A 12,883-nucleotide genomic window follows, 5' to 3' on the forward strand; every position below is an offset into this window, starting at 1 on the left:
TGCCGGACGATCACAGAATAAGCGAGGCACACACAAATCATCATCAAGTGGTTATTGGAGACCTACTTTGTGCAGGCACTGTGCTGGGTGCTGAGGATACAGCTGTGACAAAGTGGAAAAGTTCATGCCTGCATCATCCTATAGCAGTGGTTTGCAAAGTGTGGTCTCTGGACCATCAGCAGCAGCATTGCCTGGGAACCTGGGAGAATTGCAAACTGAATCAGAAAGTCTGAGGGTGTGGCCCAGTGTTCTGCGCTTTTGCCAGATCTCCGGCAGGTTCTTAGATGCACTAAAGTTTGAGAAATCCTGTATAGATGACATCCCTGGCACACAGTGTGTGCTCCTGTAAGGGAGCCAGCAGCAGTGGTACCAATACATAGGGCTCTGTGTGGTCCCAGCTCCCTCTCCCTCCCCATGGGCCCGCAAGGACCCTAGATTGCACATAAAAGGTAACTGACCACAGAAAATCCTGAACTCTCTCAGGCAGGAGCATAACGATGCTGATAATAATACCAACTGCAACAGCTGACGTCCAATGGGCACTTGCTCTGTGTCAGTCACTGATCCAGAAGCTTCACATGGACTAGCTCAGATCATTTAATCCTCACAACCGTCCAAAAGCAAGCACTGCTGTTATCTCCATTTCAGAGTTGAGGAAATGGAGGCATAGAGAGGCTACAGCTTTTAGAGACGAGGCAGCAAATGAGTGCCGTAGATAAGATTGTGTTGGGTTGAGGTTAACCAGGAATCATCCGGGCAGGTGGGAAGGGTTGAGCCTGGTATGATGGCAGCAGGAGAGCAGTCCTGGGGTGAGTGCAGGTAACATCAGCTGACGGAAAACCCCAAGGAGGTTTTCCTGCCTCCCACTGATTTCCCAGAATGCCCCTGGGTATTAGGTTGCCCAAGGACTTCCACATTAAGCCCCTCCCTCCCAAATATTGGTGCCTGTGGATCTCCACCATGTTTATTTCCGAGCTTGGGGGAAAACTCCAGCTCAAGAATCCACAGTAAAACAAGAGGCTTAAAACTTGGGGTGTCATTTCTCCTGACTCTTGGATTGATCCGCATGTTCATGAGTGCCATGAAGCTAGAGTCCCCTCTGCAGAGCTGCAAGCTGTCTGGAGAGGAAGATGGAGATGTCTTAGCCCCAGGCTGCTCCCTTGAGTGTCTCCACTGAGAGAATAACAGAGCAGGGTGTGTCATTAATGAGAATTTGCTTGAAGGTTTTGAAATGGAATACTTTTGGAAGGAAAGGACAGGTAGCTGGAAGATAGACCACAGTAGAGGTAGTGTGGCCTGTCTTGCTCACCGAGTGATCTCCCATGTGCAGCTCATAAGAGCCTAGTAAAATATTTTCCTGAATGAGCAGAGTACGCCCCACCTCAGGGCCAGGGAATGCCCCAGCTATCCAAGCACTCAAGACCCACCGAGACTGTGAGTGCAGCCGGAGGCAAGGTGAGCCAAGTGCAGACTTGGAGTGGAGAAGTTAAGTCAGTCGCTTGGGAGCAAGAGGGCTCCAGCTGATGCTGGGAAGGCTGGCAGGGATTCCGGGAGATGAAAGCACAGGAGGGGATGCTCTCCATGCCCGGGGGGTCAGCCAGGAAAATGTGTGTAGGTAAGAATGGACGTGGAGAATGAGTGAGCTACCCCTCGGTTCCCCAGCCCCCTGAACCCTGGGCCTCGGGGGCGCCTGCACGTGTTTCCAGTCTGCAGCAGGCTCCCACAGGGTCATTAACTGCAGCAGGGGAAACACCTGCCCCTGGCTGGTGCCAGGTTTTTTCATGTTGTCTTCATTGCTTCGTGCTTATCGCATTTATGATTATAGAAAAGATTCTTGGCAGCTGTCATCAAATCCTAATAGTGCCTTTAATGTCCCTCGTATATCCTGAATGTGTCAGTAATTCCACTCTGCACATTTATGCCTTTCTTTCACCGGCAATAAAATTTTAGAAAAATATAACTTCAATAGAAATGCCTATGAGGACAATAGGGAATGTAAACACACACCTCCTGATGCTTGAAGTAGGTGAGCACACACAGGCAAATGGCATGGGCTGAAGTGGTCTGCGCATTCAAGAAATTGGGCTTGAGGAGGTTCAGGCTGTAGGCACGCAGGGCTTTTGCATGCATTAGAAAGTAAGGCTGTTAGTGGGATGGCTGGCCTGGGCTTGTCTTTCTCGGGGTTATCAATGAAGGCACATCATGGGTGATGCATTTAGTTTCTTGCCTCCCTTACAGTTAGACATTGTTCTGTGGCTTCTACTTGGCTGTTGCGGTGATAAGCTGAGGCCCTGACACCGTGTTCCTGTCACTTTCCTGTTGTGGCCGTGAACGATGCCTTGAGCTCAGCTCTACCTAGATGCTTGGACTCAGCTGCTGCAGCTTAGAGGCTCTGGACAAGCCCTTCAGCATCAGGCCATCTCTTCCAAGATTCTGCTCAGTACTTGAGCCTGGATGATCTGCTGAGCTTCAGTCTCTGCCCTGCTCCCCTCATGGAGAACCTGATTCATCTGGAGCCTCGGACTCGCTATGTAGTGGTCCCTGGGATCAGTGCAGCACTCTTGGGTGAGTTTACATGCCTGTTTTGTCAGACAGGCCTTTCTGATGCTGGATCCATAGCTGCCTGGATCTGCTCCGGGGCTCAGCAGCCTTCCAGGTCATGCTGGATGCCTGCATCTGGACCTCCTGACAGCCCTCATTCTTGCTCTCCTGACACCTACATGGGAAGCCTTGTTGCCCACGCTGCCTATTGGCTTGGCCCCCATGAGCATCTGGGGGCCCCAGTGCAGCACATCTCATGGCCAACAGGGGCTGTATTGGGTGCCCTTGTACCTCTAAATTCATTTAGAGGCTGATATGTTATCAATCAGCAGGTCCTTTGTAAGCACTTACAGTATCCCTGGCTGTATAAAGGATGGTGGATACAAGACTTGCAGACACACTCCTGCTCTAAAGCATGATGTGCAGTCAAGCCTAATGATGCTCAGCTTTTGCATGTGGCAGATGATGTTCATAGCAGATGCATGTACCCACCAGTCATGTGCCATTCCTGGGATCTAAGCCTCGCTTTAGCTCCAAGAGGAACTAAAGCACAGAGCTCTTGGTAAGAAACTCTGAAGCTCCATAGTGCCTAGACACTGAGCAAAGGCCTGAGCAAGGTCAAGTGAAGTCAGAAACTTTCCAGGTCAATCAAGTTTTCAGGGTGCATGAATAATTCCTTAACCTTAGTTGCCTCAGAAACCGTTCAGAAGTCCATTTGGAGTCTTGCCAAACTGGGAAGGCTGGCAGCCCTTTGAATGGAGGCTGTAAGCTCAAACCTGCCTCTTCCACTACAGCTTACACACTGTGTACACAGCACACCCACAGATGTTGCCAGAAAGCCAGTGGGGTATCTGAAAGCAAGGGCTTTACAGAGAGGACAGATAGCTCTTGTGTGCTGCCAAGAGTATAACAGGTGTAGTCACCAAGCAGGGTTCCTGGAGCATGGGAGATGCTCGTTCTCTCGCTTTCCTCTGCTTAGCTCCTAGGAATGGGGCTCAGCTCAACATGAAAGCCCCAGGTTCCTTTCTCTGAGTGCAGGGCCTTCTCTCACACGCCAGGGCTTTCTAAGACCCTGGCAACAGTGAAGAGCGATGACCCCTACGAAAGGCTAAGGATCCCAATGTCCCAGCAGCTTTGGGACCTTGGCCTTCCTGGGGAATCTCAAGGACTCAGATCCCTGATGGCACGGAGGGGAGGGGAGTGAGAATGGTGAGCGGACTGTCAGGCAGAATGTGTCAGTTGCAGGTACCTGGCTGCTATGGTGGCTGCTAGGACAGCCACAGCACCACCTCCACATGCTGGCAAAGTCTGGAGGCTGCCACGGCCTTTGAGTTTCCAAACTGGTGAGGAGGTGGGTACTTACGCTGTGCAGTCTTCTAAGGGCCTGGGTAAAATGAAAAATGAGTCAGGGATGAGCCCTCAAAAATCGCTTCAGAGGCTGCGCTACAGAGAACTCTTAGAGACAGCTGCTAAGGCTTATCCCAGTGACATTTGGCGAAACAAACTGGTTATTTAGGTTCTGGCTGGAAGAGATTACTTGGGCGAAGAGAGAGGTGTCCTAGAGACAAGGGGTGCTTAGCTTGGAATAAGAACTACTCTGTAGGGTCCTTGGGGTCCAGGCCAGGCCTTGTAGGATCTGTGACCAGGGGCAGGGGACCTAATGCTCCCTCAGGGAAGGTCAGAGGATATTAGGCTTGATTTCAGGGCTGTGGCCAGCTTCACTGAACAGTTTCCAACAATGGTCACTGAAGGTCCAGGGAGCACCTGTGGGTCAAATTCTAGGTCTCTCACCTAGGATTTGCCTATATGAAATATACATTTTTGTCAATGCCTGGGGCTGTGATGCTGTGGGCAAGGTACCCATAGCCCTATGGAAATTTAAGAGAGTCAAAATATCAAGGTGGTCTCTTGTTTCTGCCTCAAGAATGTTCAACAGGATGGTCTTGTGGTAAGGAGGGTGAATAAACCAGACACAACTGCAAAAGAAAAAAATCTCTCCTCCCCTTCCAAGCAGCCCACACCCAGTGTTCTTGGTGTTGACTGCCACCGAGGCTCTCTAGCTCTAGGAGGCTCCTCTGGGAAGCCAGAGGGCAGGGCCCAGGAGGTAGAGTCCTCTGAGGTTATGCTTTGGCCTGATGGCTTGGTGGACAAGAAGGACCAAACCTTTGGCATTTATGGGCTCTTCCTAGTGGAGCTCTGTGTAGGTAGAGAGAGAGGTGCTGTGATTGTTCTGAAGTTTCCTAACCTCTTTGTCTTGTTTTGCTTGAGTTTGGGAGTGCACCACCTGAGACCCGCCTGGCTCCCCAGCCCTTGCTGGGCCCTCTCACAGCCATTCTTATTAGTGTAAGAGCTGATATAGATTAGGGAGGTCTAAATCAGTGCCTGCTTCTGCTGAAATTCCTGGCCAGAGTCTCCTTTCTGAAGCCCCAGACTGAAGGGCCTCACTGTGCAGACCAATTGATTCATTCTTGGGGAGAAATCCATTGCCAGGCAGTGCATGGAGCCCCGGTGGGCCACCCTTTGAAGTTATTTTTATTTGGCTGATTTTTATGTTTAACGAGACGTAGTTGAATGTTGAAGTTGGAAAGAAGGGGCCAGAAATCCAGGCAGCAAATTTCCCCAAAACGTCTCTTTTGAAGACACTTATGGGTAGATCCCTCAGTCCTCCAAACAACCAACCAGCAGGTCTTTAATGAACAATGACTGTGTGCTAGGCTCTGTGCTAGAGCTTGAAGTGAAGATAGTTTCAGGCCTCAAAGAAGTTTACAGTCCACGAGGGATGTGGGTGGGAGCAGGGTCAAAGGAAGCGCAGGATTCGCACCCATGAAACAACTAAAAACAAAACCCAAGACATACTTGTCACACAGCATAGGACTTGCCAGCCATGGGAGTTAGGAGGAAGAGCTGTGTGGAATGAGACAACAAAAACTTTATGAAGAAGGTGAGACTCTGGTTTGACCTTGAAAAAAGAGGGAATTAATCAGCTTGCAAGAATGTATTGTGCATTTGACATAAAAACCGTGTGGCCAGGGCTTAACTAAAGTAGTAAGGCAGAAGTCTTATAACTGGTTAAACACACAAGACATGTATCTATGAAAAAGAAACACAAAATAGGCAAACAGGACTCTCCCTCTCTCTCTCTCTCTCTGGGGTGGGGGGTTGTATCTGCATCATACACTTTTTACTCATTCATTTGCCCACTTTTTTGCAACCAATTTACTCATGTCATTGTTGAGGGACCTATGGCAGGTGCTTTGTGCTGTGGCTAATAAGGCAGAAATTGAGCAAAATAAGCAGTGAGCAGAAGAGAGACTCAGGGGCATGCATGGACAGGAAGGTGTGGGGAAGGGTGCCCTTGAGTTGCATTCTGAAATGAGTGGATTTGTATTGGTTGGCAGAGGAGAGATAGAAATAGTTCATTATTGGATTGGACAGATTAAGGGACCAAATGTAGAGACAATGGAGAAAGACACATGAGACTAAGGCTTAGAGGGGGATACCACCCCTGCCACTCCAGGTCCACTTGAATGAGTTGTCCCTGAGTCTGTCTGCTTTCCAGGTTAGACCCCTCTATGGGTCAGCACTGTCTAATAGAAATATAATGTGAGCCACATGTGTGTATTCATGTTTTCTAGTAGCCACATTAACAAAAGTAAAAAGAAACACGTGCAATTAATTTTAATAATATGTTTTATTTTACACAGTATGTCTAAAACATTATCATTTCAACATGCCTTCAATTTTAACCAGCTATTTTACATTCTTTTTGTTTTCTCTGAACTAAGTCTTTGAAATCCAGTGTGTATTTTACCCTTACCTCACATCCCAGTTCAGACTACCATGATCCAAGAGCTCAGTAGCCACCTGTGCCTTAGTGGACAGTGCATGTCCCTGTCACAACACACCCACAGCTTCCATGCACACACATCTCCTGTGCCCCAGTGCCCAACATATAGATGATAAATGGACTGGTGTTTTTGCACTAGCCCAAAAGTCAAAATATCTGGGGGCAGCATGGTGGCTCACGCCTGTAATCCCAGCACTTTGGGAGGCCGAGGCGGGCAGATCACTTGAGGTCAGGAGTTTGAGACCAGCCTGGCCAACGTGGTGAAACCCTGTCTCTACTTAAAATACAAAAAATAGCCGGCGTGGTGGCCGGCAGTTGTATCCCCAGCTACTCAGGAGGCTGAGGCAGGAGAATCGCTTGAACCAAAGAGTTGGAGGTTGCAGTGAGCCAAGATCATGCCACTGCACTCCAGCCTGGGCGACAGAGTAAGACTCCATCTCAAAGAAAAAAGAAAGAAAAAGAAAAGTATCTGGGAGGCAAGTGGGTCGAGTATAATAAAAGACATGGATAGACAGTAGGAAGATGTCTGTAGGCAGGTTAAGGGCATAAGTGAGGAGATGACAGGAGCTAGTCCTGTTCCTTAAAGACCTCCAAAGCAAGTATCTATGAATTGAGGTGGTGACGATCATACCCAAAATCCTTTTCTAGCCTATCCTTTCCCTAGTGACACTGCTTCTGCACTGGGTGTACCTATCAATGAACCCACAAGCCCACTCATACCTATTGTGTGCCCAGCACTGTTCTAGGTGTTGTGAGAGATAAAAGAAGCACCTTAAGAGATAAGATAGAGACTTTGAGAAAACAGCCATAGGGAAAAGCCCCATGTGCAAATGCCCCATAGGCAGTACTTGGCAGTGACTGAGTTTCCATTAAGACAAGAGAGGAGAGGGAAAGCCATGGAGCCTTGGAATTCCCAGCTGCTGAACTGTATGGAAAGGAAAGGGCAGAGGTGGAAGGGCAAGAAACCCTTGGTGATGCCTGGGCTGTGCTCCTTAATATGGCTGTGTGATACCAGTCACGGCACTAGCTTGCCTCAGTTTCTTTTTCCTGATCCAGAGAATGACATTTGCCCAGCCTATCTCCCAGGGTGCCTGTGAGGATCCAATGAGATTGGGCATGGGAATGAAGTCTTACCGAGAGGTAAGGAGTAATTAATAGTAATAGTAGGCTGGGCGTGGTGGCTCACCCCTGTAATCCCAGGACTTTGGGAGGCCGAGGTGGGTAGATCACCTGAGGTCAGGCGTTTGAGACCAGCCTGACCAACAAGGTAAAACCCTGTCTCTACTAAAAATACAAAAATCAGCTGGGCATGGTGGCAGGCTCTTGTAGTCCCAGCTACTTGGGAGGCTGAGACAGGAGAATTGCTTGAACCTGGGAAGCAGAGGTTGCAGTGAGCCACTGCACTCCAGTCTGGGTGATGGAGCGAGACTCTGTCTAAAAAAAAAAAAAAAAAAAAAAAAAAAAAAAGTAATAGTAATTAGTGTTGCTGCTGAAAAACTTGGCCCAGCAAGACTTTGGAGAGCACCAGAAAGGAGCAGCTAAGCCATTGTCACATGTCCACAAAGACTGAGGTTTCCTTGGATCTCTGTTCTCTGTGCCTGGAGGGTCTATCCCTCCTTTCTTTGCCTACGATGTCCTTCCCATCCTCTAAGACCTTGGACAGACCCCACTCCTCCAGGAAGCCCATCTGGATTTGAGGCTCCTTATTCTGGGCCCCCGTAGTGTGATACCTATGTCCTTCTGTTTCATATTCCCATCAACTGCTTGTGGAAATCTCCTCTATTGGACCAGGAATGACTAGAAGGTGAGACTTTTATTTGATTCGTTTCCAAATCCTGGGACACCCAGTGGATTCCTATTTCCAGATTTGAGCTGACTTTTGATAACTCTTTTGTCTCTGGAGGCTTCATAGGGAGAAGAGGTTCTAGGCTCCTATGGCCTAAATGGGCTCAACCCTGCCAATGTCTCTGACCCTTTGCTGAATAAGGATTTAGAGGCTGTTTCTGATTTGGAAATTGCAGCCGGAGTTTTTTTAGTGCCGTTTTCCAAAGTCAACATTCCCAAGCAGAACTGGAGTGGAGAGGAAACAGTGCCCCCAGAACTTGGAGGGAAGGATCAGTGTGGTTCCATTATTTAATTAGGCTAAAGAATGCTCAGAGGCGTGTACTGAGCAAGAGGCGGTGGGGGTATCAGGGAAGGGGGATGCTATGTGTTATCGGACCATCCTCTGGATCTGGAGAGGAAGCCTGGGGTGGGAGGCAGAGCATGGGGTGAAGGGTTAAGGCTCTGGCTTCAAAGAGGCAACTGATTGTATGTGGTTACTCATTGAGAGCCTCAGTTTCCTCACCTGCCAAACATGGACATGGTTGTTATGTCTCAGAATTATCATGAGATATTATTTTGACAATCTTCATAAAAAAGCTTTGAAAAACTCTAAAAACCCCACTGTGGTCTAATGGAAAATACTCTGGGTCATTTGTGGGCTGTGTGATCTTGGTTAAGTCCCAGTCTTCTCTGGACCTGAGGTTACTCATTTAAAAAAATGAGATGTTAGATTGGATGATCCTGAAGCCTGCTTAAGTTCAAAATGTTTATATTTGCTCTTCCGACCTGTGGAGACTGAAAGACACACACACATAATCAGTTTGCATTTCAAGGCACACTGATTGGCCAGTATTTGTGTATCAATAAATTACTGCCATCGTCAGCCAATCATTGAGCACTGATAGTGTTGAGAACCTCTCTTGACCTGTGCTTCTCGACATCTTATTGTTTGGTTGCTGTATTATCATTGACTTCATGTGTGCCCATGTCTTGTGGTCCATCTAGACCCACACTGTCCAATAGAAATATAATATGAGCCACAAATGCAATTTTAAATTTTCTAGTAGCCACACTAAAAAAGTAAAAAGAAACAGGAGATACTTTAATAGTGTATTTTATTTGACCCAATATATCAAAATATTATCATTTCACCATGTGTTCCATATAAAACATATTAACAATATAGTTTTACATTTTTAAATGTTAAAATACACATACTCCCTAGTGTGCATTTTATACTTACAGTGTGTGTCAATTTGCATCAGCCATATTTCAAGTGCTCAATAGGCACATGTGGCTGGTGGCTCCCATAGTGGACAGCACAGATCCAGATTGAAAGCTGCTTAAAGGTAGGGGTTGAATTTTGTGATATTTAATACTTAGAAAGAGCTTTAGAGTTTAAATGCCCTTTCTGCTATATCATGTCATTCTGTCCTTACTGCTGTCTGGTGAAGTTGACACAGTTGTGAACACCATTTTATAGATAAGGAACCTGAGGCTTTGGGGAGATCAAACGCTTGCTCGAGGGCATAGCATCAATAGAAGCTGAGCTGGGATTTGAACTCAGATATTCTGGTTCTAAGTGTAGAAGGAGTTCTAACAGGTGAGCTACCTTCATTTATTTGTCCATTTACTCTGTGATTTGCTAGTTACTTAATCTACGTCCATGCTCTGTGCCTGGTGCTGATATTAACCAGATGTGATCCTTTTGTATTTTAAGAGGAGGCAGAAATGGAGAGGTTAATTTTGATGTTTCTATTTCTTTTCTTGTTTTTTGTGTGTTTAGGTTTGAGAGAAAGATGAGGTTGGAGGATGACTCTAGCATTCTTGTCAGCATCTTTATCTTTTTAACTGCAAGCCTGCTTCAACACATCCGGTGAACCAAGGCTAGAAAACATTCCTGTGTTTCAGGCTGTATTTCCTCTCATTCGTTGTCTTCTGGTTACATGGGTTCCCTGCCCGGCTCCTCCCTCCTCCTTGGCCTGTATCCCTCACTGAGCCAGGAGATGCTTATCACATACACTCTCTGTTAGACCTGACTTTGCCCAAACTAAACTGTTCTCTCTCTCATGTGGTGATCTTGGCTGATTGCTTTTAGGAAGGGAAACCTTCATTTACTTTCCTGACATGGACTTTCATTCTGGGAGCCAGAGGCTTCCTGTTGCAAGGCAGGGTTGGTCTGTGTTGCTCTGGGGGCACCTGATGTCCTCACAAAGCCCTAGCTACACACTACTCACTAGAGGTGCCAGGTGGTGGCTCTTGAAAACTAGGGAGGGGTCCCAGACTGGAGGGCAGGTAATGGAGATGCTGGAGGCAGAGCCCACTATCAAGTATTGGTGGTCATCTGGAAGTGCTGCCAGGAGGCCATGTTGGGAATGAGGAAGGAGCAAGGGTCAGGGTTTGAGGCTCCTGAGCCAAAGTAGAGAATACCACACCCACAGCCACAGTCAGGGGCTTAGTCAGGAGCTGAGGTTTGAGAAGGAGGGGGCCCCTTTCCAGGAGGGACGATGACTTGACCCATGTTCTGTGTCCTCCCTCAGTGCATTGGTACATAAGGCATCACAGAATCCTTGAGATGAAGGAACCTTAGATGTCAGCTACCCTGAGCCCCTACTTCATTGATACCAACATTGCCTGCAACAGTGGGTTCAATTAGTGCTTTGTGGAGTCCTGGTGTTCCCAGGGGTGTCTCAGGGGTAGGGGTGTCTCATGCAATATTTGGGACATAATTACTGTATACTAAAATATTATTCATTGTTTACCTAAATTCCAATTTAACTGGATGTCCTGTGTTTTTATTTGCAAAATGTAGCAACCCTATTCAGGGGGTTTGCCAGGAGCAGAGTGGAGGGCTCAGAGGGCAGGGAATTCCACTACCCACCCACCATTTTAATGAGACCAGCTCTACTTTTATCTCACAGTGGTAGTTAAGACAAAACTAACAAACAAAACAAATCCCTTCCCTTTCATGGTCTCTGATTGTATCAGTCAGGGTTTCCTAGAGGGACAGAACTAATAGAACATATATATGTGTATATATATGCACATACATATGAACATATACACATATATATGAACATATATATATATGGGAGTTTATTAAGTATTAACTTACATGAACTCAAGGTCCCACAATAGGCTGTCTGCAAGCTTGAGGAGCAAGGAGAGCCAGCTGGAGTCTCAAAACTGAAGAACTTGGAGTCCGATGTTTGAGGGCAGGAGGCAACTATCACAGGAGAAAGATGTAGGCTGGGAGCCTAGGCCCATCTCACCTTTTCACATTTTTTTGCCTGCTTTATATTAACTGGAAGCTGATTAGATTGTGCCCACCAGATTAAGGGTAGGTCTGTCTTCTTCTGAGCCCTCCAAACTATTCCAATCTCTGCCCGTTACCCAGTTCCAAAGTTGCTTCCACATTTTTGGGTATCTTTTCAGCAATGCCCCACTCTACTGGTACCAATTTACTGTGTTAGTCCATTTTCATGCTGCTGATAAAGACATACCTGAAACTGGGAAGAAAAAGAGATTTAATTGGACTCACAGCTCCACATGGCTGGGGAGGCCTCAGAATTATGGCAGGAGGCGAAAGGCACTTCTTACTTGGCAGCGACAAGAGAAAAATTAGGGAGAAGCAAAACCGGAAACGCTTGATAAACCCATCAGATTTTGTGAAATTTATTCACTATAATGAGACTAGCACAGGAAAGACTGGCCCCCATGATTCAATTACCTACCCTGGGTGCCTCCCACAACATGTGGGAATTCTGGGAGATACAATTCAAGTTGAGATTTGGGTGGGGATACAGCCAAACTGTATCACTGACCGAGGAAGAATCCTAGACGGTATTATAGAGAAGAGATTTGGACATAGTACCATTCATGAACGAGGGTTACTCATTTCCCCCAGTATCAGATAGGTCAAAGCCACGTTAAGGGAGGAATATAAATCTCTTCTGATGACCAGCCAAGGAATTCTGTTAATGTTGTTTTAAGGGATGGATTCTCATGATGGTGAGTTAAGGTTGAGAAAAAGACAACTGTATTCAGAAAGGGACACTTCTTCTCTCTATCCCTGCCCTCAAGTTGTCCAAAGACCTTGAGACCAGGGTGCACCCTCCCTCGCTTCCTAAAGCAGCAGATGCCAGGCTCGAAAGAGGCCCCAGGACATTCATAGGAGGCTGCTGGAGTCTATCCCAGGCTCGAAAGAGGCCCCAGGACATTCACAGGAGGCTGCTGGAGTCTATCCCATTTGCAGGGGATGGGGAGGGACCTCAGGAGTTAGGAATTGATACTTCAGTGAAGAGAGGGAGAGCCTCCAGGAGAAAGTGTGGAGATGGTTAGGGTCCCCACCCCACCAGGGATGAAAGGGTTAAAGGGAAGCGAGGGGAGAAGGGGAGAGTTAGGGAATGATAATGCATTTTTTAACTTTATTTATTTATTTATTTATTTATTTATTTTTATAGAGATGGGGTTTTGCTATGTTGCCCAGACTGGTCTTGAGCTCCTGGCTCAAGTGATCTACCTGCCTTGGCCTCCCAAAGTGCTAGGATTACAGGTGTGAGTGACCATGCTTGGCCAAGAAAGCATTCTTATCACTCTTTTTCTGGAGGCCTAGTCAGCGAGGTGTAGTCCCTTGTGCAACGCAGAGAAGCCAAGTACAAAACATGGTGC

The 12,883-nt window shown here is 47.1% G+C and overlaps 1 long non-coding RNA gene across 1 annotated transcript in view; it reads left to right on the forward strand.

Annotated features, from left to right (window-relative positions):
- The window catches only part of LOC129030431 (uncharacterized), a 118,281-nt gene that overhangs the window by 7,348 nt on the left and 98,050 nt on the right, over window positions 1-12,883 (forward strand). The window contains exon 3 of the long non-coding RNA XR_010123105.1: window positions 2,239-2,565. This is a non-coding gene — a long non-coding RNA (uncharacterized LOC129030431). The remainder of the gene's footprint in view (window positions 1-2,238; window positions 2,566-12,883) is intronic.

The sequence above is a fragment of the Pongo pygmaeus genome, chromosome 12 (assembly GCF_028885625.2).
Source record: "Pongo pygmaeus isolate AG05252 chromosome 12, NHGRI_mPonPyg2-v2.0_pri, whole genome shotgun sequence".
NCBI lineage: Eukaryota > Metazoa > Chordata > Mammalia > Primates > Hominidae > Pongo > Pongo pygmaeus.